Source organism: Poecilia formosa, unplaced genomic scaffold (assembly GCF_000485575.1).
Source record: "Poecilia formosa unplaced genomic scaffold, Poecilia_formosa-5.1.2 Scaffold261, whole genome shotgun sequence".
In the NCBI taxonomy this organism is placed as follows: Eukaryota; Metazoa; Chordata; class Actinopteri; order Cyprinodontiformes; family Poeciliidae; genus Poecilia; species Poecilia formosa.
The window spans coordinates 619,422-630,426 of record NW_006800200.1 but is presented as its reverse complement, the minus strand read 5'-3'; positions in this window follow the sequence as shown (position 1 = coordinate 630,426).

Below are 11,005 nucleotides of genomic sequence, written 5' to 3'. Positions count from 1 at the left end.
CTTGTGTCTAGCCAAAACAATTTGTAACTCCAAGACTCATGAAATCCCCGTTTCTTCATAATGCAGGAGTAATACTTTGACTCTGGAATGTTTTGTTCAAAGCATATACTTTTTACTACCACATAAATTAATGAACATTTTTCTGAAATAATCCATGATTAGTTGATGGGCTGCACAGTAGAGAAGTTGTTGATAGCGTTGACTTGCACTAAGAAGGGGTTAAGCATGGAAAGACCCCTTCGAACAGTTTTTGATTCTGGAATGATCTAGAGTGGAAAATCACCCAACACTGAATAAACGGGCCATGTAAACCAGCCACTCCCTTCTGACTGACTACAGAATGGGTTTCAAGCCAGAATAGCAGCTTTCATGCTTGGATTTCTTCATCCTTGAGAGAGACCTGCAGCGGTTCAAACTGGGAGACGGTGAGATCTGAGCCACAGTGAAGTTTTCTGATTCTGAACTGAGGAACTGACCCATTCAAATGTCAAATTTGGAAACTTTTTTTCTTCTCCCAAACTTTACTCCTTAAACTAGCATAAGATATCAGACCTCAAGACAAGGTCAAAAACTTTTGATAAAAGTTAGACTTTAGAGAATATCTTGATTGACCATTTGTTATTTGTTTTGACAGAAGGATATTGTTGACTTTTTATCTTGACTGACACTATGAAGTCAATTTTAGTTTAAATGGTAATATCGTTTTGAGTTTGCAGAAAACATTTATTTCAACCCGAATAGTTTTTGTTAAGATATTGTGTTGATCTTGGGAGTTCCTCCACAGAACTTAGGAGGTGAAAACGTTGTGGTGGATCCATGTTTGAAAATACTGATTCATGCTCTCTGATCCTTGTAGGACAGTCTGAGATAGACAAGTCCTGTTTTTGTCATTTACTGTGTAATTATTCTGCAGACAAACATTTCACAGAGGTACAACAAATAACAAGAATAATCTGTTACCTGCTAAAACCTTTCCAAACAGAAACCAATGTTTGTTAAGCCAAATTCAGACTTTGATGTCAAACTTTTTCCATGTTTTTATGTTTTTGTTTTTGAATCACAGTTTAAGTCTGATTGATTAGTTGGAAACAATTTCTCTACAGCAGTTTATGATCATATTAGGTTTAATGGGCCTCAGGCCGTTAGAAAGCTGACTAATGGTCTTCACGCATATTGACGCGGCTTAGCACAAATTAAAATCCCAAGAAAAGAAGACAGGGGAAAAAAAAATGAGGATTTATAGTAATTTAATCTCGCTGTGTTTTACAATAACTTCATTTTCAACACAAACAGCTTTTCTGTGGCTGAAATGGATTTGCATGAAGACTAAATAAATCAAGTCTAAATTCTTCTCTGCTGAGCTTTGATGTAGAGTTTTCCATTGTTATTGCGGAAGAGCCATGTGGTGTTTGTGTGCAGTTTGCAAACGAGATCTACAGCCAAGATCTGGGTCACTTGTAAGACATAAGGAGCAGAATTCAAGCGATAAGAAAGTGATGAAAATAAAAAAATAAAAAAATAGAAGAGCATGTTCAGGAAAGACAGGTAAGGCAGAGGAATTTCAGATTTTTTAAATGAAATTGACCATGGTCTAAGATAAACAGAGCAAAAATTTTGTTGATATTAACACAACAGACATTTGAGCTGCTCATTAATCAAATAATTGCTGTAAAAATAGAATGAAACCAACTTTTCAAAATGCTGTTTGTCCGATGACAACATTTACAGTACTGTTCACATTTATTTTCATAGTAAGGATTGTTTCTTGACCAAGTTTTGCCAACAGATTTCATCCAGGCAAAGCTTGTGGCACAAAACCAAAGGATCAACACAGCCAGCCATCCCAACACGGAAAAGGAAAGTGAGTGTATCTCATGAGGTGGTTGATTATTGTGGGGGTTTTTATCATCTCCAGCTCCCTTGAACAAAATTTCCATGCCAAAAGGTTGTTGACACAACAGTCTTCCCTTCTATAGAAACATCTTTTGTGTCTAGTTTAAAAAGGTACGGCTGAAAATCCATTTTCTGATCTAACATAACCACAAAACAACTCCCAGATCAACCAGTCTTTGCTTCTTTTACAAATGTTCTGACTGATGAATACTGTTCCCATTAAGCACAAAAGGAGAAATCTTCCTTTGGCAGCTAAAAAATCTCTGCAAAGCCATTGAACAGACAATTAAACGAGACAGTCATGCTCTGAATGAGCCAAAGCATTTGTGGACATTTTTATGACAATCCCCCGTGAAGCAATTCATCCCCAATGATGTTTTAATTTTTTAATTTTGATTGATAATCTGCGTATTGTCGTCAGTCTTAGATCTCCCGGCGTATGTCGCAGGCTGTGTTCCTCCTTGGGAATTAGTTTTATTCCTGGCTCAAGACAAAGAAACCACACAAGGAAAGCACAGGAGTCTTCTTCTTCAGGGAAATGATGAGTAATCTTTGCTGATGGAGCGTATTCAGCCAAGTGGCACACAGAAACGCTTACTGACACTGGAAATATAAACGTGTCATATAGCAGTTGAAGGTATGGTCCCACAGAAAGTTTTTCTTTTTTTACTTGCGATGCACTATATGGAAAAGCCATTTCAAGATCCACATGTTGAAACTTGCAGATTTATTTGATCAAAACCTTACACCGTGGTATAAAACTGTCCTCTTAGTTTAGACGACATTCTCTTCTCCATATCCAAATATAATTAAATTTGTGCTAATGTGAAAAAAGTAACAAAAGGCTGCAAGTCCTGTGGTCTATTGTGATTTTCAACATTGATCCTCACAGAGGGTCACAATAATTTAGCACATTCCTAACACAAAACCAAGTATTTGAAGGATAAGGGACAGTTTTGAGGATAAAGTTGGCAATTTGGAAAAAGGAACTGTTAATTATATAAACACTAGAGTTGCACTAAAACAATTTGATTGTGAAATTAATCATACATTTGATACAGGTTACATTGTTCTTGTTCTTTCTTTTCCTTCATCCTATCAATCACACAACATATTTTAAACATTTTCAATGCTTAAAATACATCAATGTTTATCTGACCACCAGATATTGGAGATATTACTCTCTACTAACATATGTGGTACATAATGTAAATCAACATCATCTTGGAATACAATTATGATGAGATTGATTGAACTGTCTACTTTAAACTGTCATAAGGTTGACTTTGTTTTTTATTGACCACACAGAAACGCTCAACCACAGGTAGCGATTCTCCAGTCTCTACTTTTTTTCTTTTCTTTTTTTTTTACAGCCAGCTAAACTTTTCCACTGAATGCTTTGGGATTCCTTAAAGTCAGAAATAGCTCTCTTTTGCAAAGCCGCCTCATTAGCCTAGTATTTGTCTGGGGATAAGTTCATAAAATGCTGCACGGCTACATTAACCGGGTGTCAGAAACAAAGTGTAAAGACGGAGAACCTCGTTATAGATGCTGTAACAAAGGCCTCACTCATAGCCCAGTTTGGGAATCTGTCATCACACGGTGAAGATGACACAAAATCACACGCCAGTAATGGATGGCTGCTTCCTTTGTGCCTTTTCTGTCCTCCATGATGAACAGATGAGTCCAATAAGTAGCACAAGAGTTTGTCGGCACTTTGTTCCAAGTGGAACAGCAAGAGAAGCGGAAAGTTCAGAAGAAGTAAACAAAGCCTGAGTGCCAGTGGGATTGTCTGTTTAAAAAGCTCTGCCCTCAGACGGCTTGTGCAAGAGCTAAAGGAGTACTACAGAAACTCTGGAGCCACTGGAGAACATTTGATGTATTAAGGTTACAAGACAAATGTGTACTTCCTTTTCACAACAACTGTACAGTAAAAAAAAAAACAAAAAAAAACAACAACCCAACATTAATTAATATGATTTATTACTGCAGAGGTTTCCTTTGCAGAACTTCACTGGAATTTGTCTGTTCTTGCTACTTGCATTTTTGACAAAGCTGTGCACAAATAGTGAATAGTTGGTCTTCTAACTCATTTCCATCTCCTATGTTGAACTTTTCCTCTGAGGAATACTTGATGAAGAAAAAAACAATAACACTAAAATATGTTTTAGATGGAGTTTTATCAGCAATCCCAAAGTCGTGCTGGACACTGTCAAGGAAAAAAAAGAAAGAAAAAAAATAAGAAAATGCTATCATTTGCTTTTAATAATTTTACATTATGATTAAGCAATTCTGATTGACCTGGTTTGACTTTTGTGCATTTTGCCATCTTCTGCCAGATGTTATGTGAGCTCTAGTGACAGTGAATGCATATTTGCAAGACAACTCCGGTGTAGTAAACAGACAGGGAAAAAAGAAATAAAAAAAGCTTCTTACTACTAGCTTCTTCTCCCCCTTTTTGAGGGTGGAACGTAAACATTGAAGAGCTCAAGAGTTTCTGTTTCCAGCGAATACTCTCTTCAGATTATCTTGACAATTCTTGTTTCTGAGAAAAAGAGATTCCCTTTCCCATAACTACTGACCTCAACTTTGTGTGGCAGCCATTTATTATAAAGAACTCAAAACAGTATGCAGTGCAGATGTGAAGCATCGGTCTAACTTGATGAAAGAGAATTAAAACAGAATTAATTCTCAGTATATTTTCAGAGAAAAAGTAAGACATTTAGTATTTGGTGTATTTATTTCTCTAATGCTGAAGGGTTTTGACCAGCTGACTCTAAGAAGGTACTTTGGAAATATTTTTATTTGATTCATGCCATGTTTGCGATTGTATGAAAACATTTACCTCTCCTTTTAGTCTTCAATCGGTGTCATTTCTCTTCAGTTTTCGAACACATAAATTATTTCTGGTTTAACAGTTCAATAAGGGGCTGTAAATGCAGACAATTAATTGTTAACACTTGTGGTTCTATTGTAATCCTTACACCATTCTCTAATTATGTCACTGTTTATTATTGTTAGAATCTATGGTTACAATGGTCTTGGAGTTGTAAGATAGCAAGATTCGCGGTTTCTGCACAACTGGGCAATTTTGATTTAGATTTTGTAGGTTTTCTTCTTCTTTTTCATTTTTTAATGGCGGTTGGCAAACAACTTTTAGGTGCATTAACACCACCTTCCAGATTGCAGTATGGATCTTTTCAATTTTGAGCTAACCTGTTGGAACCATTTTCAACCAATCAATGCCCCCTGACCTGTATCCACCATCACTGATTGGCTATTGTCACCTGCAGGGCGTTGACAACGGAGAACTTGTGGACACCGGAATAATGCTAGTTTTAGTAGCAACTTTGTGAAACTGCAGCGATAAACCTAGAGTTAAAATGCTGAAGTGGGCAAAAATATAAGACTGCTTTCGGAATTTAGTACTTGGTGCTATCAAACTGCGCAACTTTTCTGCAGCTAATGCGCCAATTGAAAGAGCTTCTTCCGTAGCTACTCTTTTCAAAGATGGCTCCATAAACTCCGTTGGCCTGCCGCTCCTGTCAAGTTCGATGGCTATCCGTTCAGGACCAACACGGAACAGATGGACATCAGCAACATGGCGTCCTCTTTGACAGTTATTGGAGAAATTTGACTCAACCATGCACTGATCACAGGAAGGTGTTTTAGCTCAGGAGAGGACTAAAGTTGTGCTTTCCAGCCTACAGTCTACTCTGCATCAAGGTAAGCACCAAAATTCAAACGTTGTAGAAGCAGCTTCTCATATGTGTGTGCCCTTTGACTGTGAAAAAATAGAGTACGTGGTTGTTATGGAGCCTGTCTGAATGTTTGGGGAGGCTGTCATCACCTTTACTGGCTCCAATCTTCCTGTAGTTGCTGGTTGTTGGTTTGTAGATTTTGTTTTTTAAAGGTAATATTAAATTTCTTGAAATATAGTCCTGTTGTGCTTCATGCTCCATATAGCACTATTGAACGGGTTTTTGCGTGTTGTGGCGGTTTTTAAATGATTTTTGGGCTGGAAATGATGATCTGGAATTGCTGCTTGCCATATTCAGTTATTATTGCTATTAAAGTTTTATATTTTGGATCAATTTTCTCATGCTCGTTTCGGGTTTGCTTGGAAGCTCATTTTGTGTTAATTAATCTCCCTTGCTAAGTTCTCATTCTGCCACAAGTCTTCCACATCTCCTCTGATTAGTTCATCTGGGTCATTTGTCATTTTCCACCCCTGTCTCCTCAGTATTTAAGCTCTTGGTTGTCATTGTTTCTTGCTGGATTCTTCCATTACACTGCCTATGCTCTCCATGACTTGCTCCTCCTGTCATTTTTCTGAACCTCAAAGCTCTCCATATTGGTCATTATCAAAGAACTCTTTATTATTATTATTATTTTTTATGCCAGTGTTGGTTTCTGCACTTTGGTCCCTCACGAACCACTTCATGGCCATCCTTTGCTATTTCTGTGTTGCCAATTCAAATTCCTAATACCCCAAGACTCCCTTTCCCATGCTTTTAATGTCATCTGCTCTCATGCTGGCACTGACTCCTCCTGCCAAGACAAATGTCAGACTGAGCATCATAGCCCAAGTTCAAGCTGGTGATGGTGGTGAGTTTGTTGTAGTAGGGCCTGGAAACTCCCTCTGAGCTTCTTCTCACACAGTGGGACTGAATGGGGTCTGGGAAAGGTTTGCTTCTCAGATAAGTTGAGTGTTGGTGCCCTCTTCCCTTTAAATGCTCTGGTATGTTTTGCAAAGAAAATATACTTTTAACTAGATTTATTTCCTCATTAAACAGTTTCTTTATTTGAACACAAGGCCATACTTTGTCGGCCATTGTTAAACACCTAATATTATTTCTATTTTTGGCTCATACTGGCATTGTTTTTATGTGGAGACATTACATCTAGACAGCTGTGATAAATGTATATTTGCTTTTTCTATGTAATTGTGCTAAAAATGTTTTCACTCCATAGGAATGTTTCTCTTTGTGTATCTGGACTTTATTTAACATGGCCTGTTTCTCGTCAAGACGGTCCATTAATTTGTTATCATAGCATAAAACGCAAGCCAGAAATATAGTTTACCGACAATAGTAGTAAAGGTTTAAAGGATAGTTGTGTTTGTAATAAAACCTATATTTAAAGCTAGGTTTAGTCTCCGCTCAAAAAGGGGAATAGCAAAACCAAACTAAAAACAAAACAAAACAAAAAAAAAAACCCTGTCTCTCCACAAACCATAATTCATATTTTGGGAGTGGTGGCTGAAGCTTGACGTCTTAGCAAACTGTCTCAGTTACTCAGTGTGGTGTTTTCCTGTTGTAGGGAGTAACGGGAGATAAAACTGCTGACCAACAGGCTGTCCTAACAGGCCTGCTGACGCAATCCATCTTCAAGTTGACCTGAAAATGCTGCTTTAGCTGGGATGCTTTCCTGGAACCAGTGAGCTGTGTTGAGTGAGAAACAAGTCTCTAGGTGCTGTCAGTGTGAGAGTGTTGTGCACTTTTTCTCAATGGAAAGAAAGTTGTGGTGTTTTCAGATATTTGTGAGATTTCTCTTTCTTGGAAACCAGCTAAAACACAATTCCTAAATGTTTTTTTCAATGGCAGAGAATGCGATTAATATACTTTATCTATAAGCTGCAATAAATATGAAAAAGTCGATGAATTTTAAGTTTAAAGCACATTATGTATCACTGTCTGCTCCTGACAGTCTTTCTGTTGCTCCCAGCTGTGGTATCTTCCAGGAAAAAGAGCGAAAGTTGCTTTGTGATGACAGCTATGGTGCTTTTGTGGGTTTTTCTGTTCCGATGTGCCCTGATGCAGACCATGTCTGTCACCTGCTTTCAGTTTCTTGCCTAGCACAGCAGTATAGCTGTAACAACTTCAGCTTGACGGTCAGCTATTTAACATGTTTCTGCTTTTCTTTCTTTTTTTTTTTTTGCAGTGGTCCTCGAAAGCAAATATTTGAATAATAAGCATAACAGACGTCCATTAAAGACACAAGAGTCATGGATTTGTTGAAGGAGACGCATGGCTGTTTCTACAAGTTGATACAAAAGTAAACCTCTTGACCACAAACTTTTAAAATGTATTATTTATTTACTCCCTACACTTTCTTATGGATGCAGTTTCACACGCAGTCCATCTTATACCGACACAGCTGTGTCATCAGTCGTGAAACTGGTGCTTGGAGAAATGATTAAAAAGTCCAAACATGAGAGGCAGGTGATTAATGGATTCAAGAGGCTTTTATACACACAGAAGAACTGAATGTGCTGCAGAGCCCAGACTGACAACAGAAAAAATTCAAAGAACCGAAGAAACTTTTTAAAGCGGGCAAAATAACATCACTTGAGACTAGACTGAAAGACAAAGTGTATAGACGGAAAAAGAGAGAGGGGGAGCGACAACGTTATGTATACACTGTCCGGATGACGAGACCCAGGTGGAAACAACGAATACAAGAACCGAAAAGCACAGGTACTAAAATAGGAGAAAAGAAACACTGATAAAATAAAAGATGAATTGAAGTGACTAATACTCAGTACAAGAAGAACCAAGGAGAATAAACTGAACACCCAGCAGAAAAATGATTTGAACACATGCATTTCAGTCAGACGATGTGATATGGAAGACTCATGTTGACAACAAAAGCTCTGAGATGCTCCCTGTAGCTTTGAGGCTCTAGTGGAAAAAATGTCTAATTGACAAAGATTCAAGTTTGTGGAAAGTTTTTATTTTTATTTTTTTCTTCTCTCCACGCTGGAGACTAAGTGTCCAATCAGTTTACATACAAGACAGATGCTGCCCTGAGTGCAGTTTTACCATCTGCAATGCATCCTCTGGTAGATCCTACAATCTAATGCTGATGTTACAATGTTAGATGTGCTAAATATATCGAAGGGACATTTTTTAAAAATTACAGCTGAGTGTCATGGAAAAACTTGCGCTCTCTGTCAGACGCATGTTCAGACTGAAGGTCAGACATGTTTGTCTTTTTTTTTTTTTTTGGAGAATTTTTAAGAATTTTTGGAAGAACTTGTTTTGTTCTTCCAAGCCTGGGTTTTCTTTTCATTTTCTTGGTGGGTGTCCAAAACACCCACCAAGATGCCAATGTAGTCATCTAACATTGGCATCTGTAAGTGTTGAAACAGGGCTGGCCGTCAAAAGTACGCTGTGCATGTTTGCTTAAGGACAGTATTATCAGAGGAAAGCCAGGTTCAACTGAAGTTGCTCTGTGTCTTTATCTTGCATCAGGCAGAAGTTTTAAGTGAGAACAAAAATGATTCAATCCTGTAAAAATTCTGCTTAGCTGTGAGACAAACTGAGACACTGCTGATGCTCCGTTCCTCTCCACAGGATCAGTCATCTTCCATGTGAGTGGTTGGAGGGGGGTGGGGAACTTTATGCCTGTTTTCCCATCTGTTTTCCCATGGAACCCAGTCTGTAACAGGAAATTTACCATTAGCAACCAAACTGAGAAACTGTTTGAATAATTGTTATGAGGACACACTACTGTGCATTTTGGAAGATATCATTTGCCGCAGAATTGAATAATTACTAGTTAATTATTTGGCATTTGTTGCGCATCTTTGTGTTTTTCATCCTGCTTGTCTGAAATGGTAAAACTCAGAACGGTGGTCGGGTTTCAGTTTTGTCCCAGTGGAGAGTCTTTGGGTTCGTGTGCACAGGTGCTGTCCGTCCTTTCACTCTTTGCTGACACCTGTCACACAACTGCATAGCTTTCTAGTGCAGATATGTAATTATGTTGCTCTAAAACACTATAACTGCTCATTATATTGTTTTGATTTTGACCCGAATTCTGCATTGTGGAACTCTCAGAAGGTCACAGCAGAGAAAATCAACACACACACATCTCTGCCTTGTCTCAGCAAACGCAGCCGTTTCATCATGCCCACATCACTCCTCTCTGTCTGAACTCTCTTGGTCAAACAAACCCAAGTAGGTCAGTGCAGTGGTGGGTTTATGTTAAACTCTGCAATCCAAGCACTGATTTGGAGCTCAAAGATCGCTCTGGTCAGGGTTGCCGTCTGTGAACTCCAATGTTGATGTATTTTAATCAGAGTTCCCTGCCTGTGAAAATGTCAGCTGAAGTTTACAAGTGTGTAAACTGTGGCTGCAATCATTCCTCACTATAGCCAACTGGAAAATACCCTAATATAATTATTCCACAGAGATGAGTTTACAGCTGGCATAAATCTAAACTAATTGAGTGGAGTTTGTGCTCCCGTATTCTTCCAATTTAACAGCTGCAAACGTCTGTGTTTATGCAATTGTAATCTTGTAAAGAAGAAAGTCTAAAATTATTGACCACCAGATGGGGCTGTCGCCTAAATATGACTTTCAATAGCTGGAGAAGAATGTCATGCTGACGAAAACCTTTGAGGCAAACCAGCACAGACGGAACACAAACTATTCGCAGAGTTTTTGTTGTGGTGGGGTAACGTCGAGGCGCTTTGCTGACCTTGGTGACCTAAAGATGAACTTGCATTAATCTTTTTATATGTCAGCACTGTAACAAGTGGTCATGCTTGTTGGAGTGCATGACCACCATAACATTTTAAATAAGAAATGTGGTGCACTGTACTATAAAACTGAAATCAGGTCCTCATTGGGTGTTTTACAAGAACAACAATCTAAAAGATTTAGTCGAATCAAATTTTTTATAACAAGAAGGGAGAGGGGGAGGAGTCATCTTGTATGTTTCTTCAAAAGAAAAGCCATACTTCTTCAGATAGTTTTGCTTTAAGAGATGAATCAGCAAGCCTAAACCTCAAACGGGAACCTGGCCAGTTTGCACACACCTTGCAGTAATGCCATTTAAACCCCCCAAAAGGATGAAATGACCCTAAATGGGACGATGTTTATGTCTTCACTTTATAACTAGTTTGAACTTGTAGTGACATCTCGGTTCTTTTCTGTCTTCATTAGTTGAGTGGTACAACATTTATTTGAGAGCAAAGGACTCCACTCCTAAAATAAACATTTGGTATGTTGTTCTGCTATTAAAGCGTGCCTCGTCTTTTAAAGCTCAAACGGCTCCAGTGCCTGCTCTTTTGCATTACTGCTGAATGATCACAGATCTTATCTGG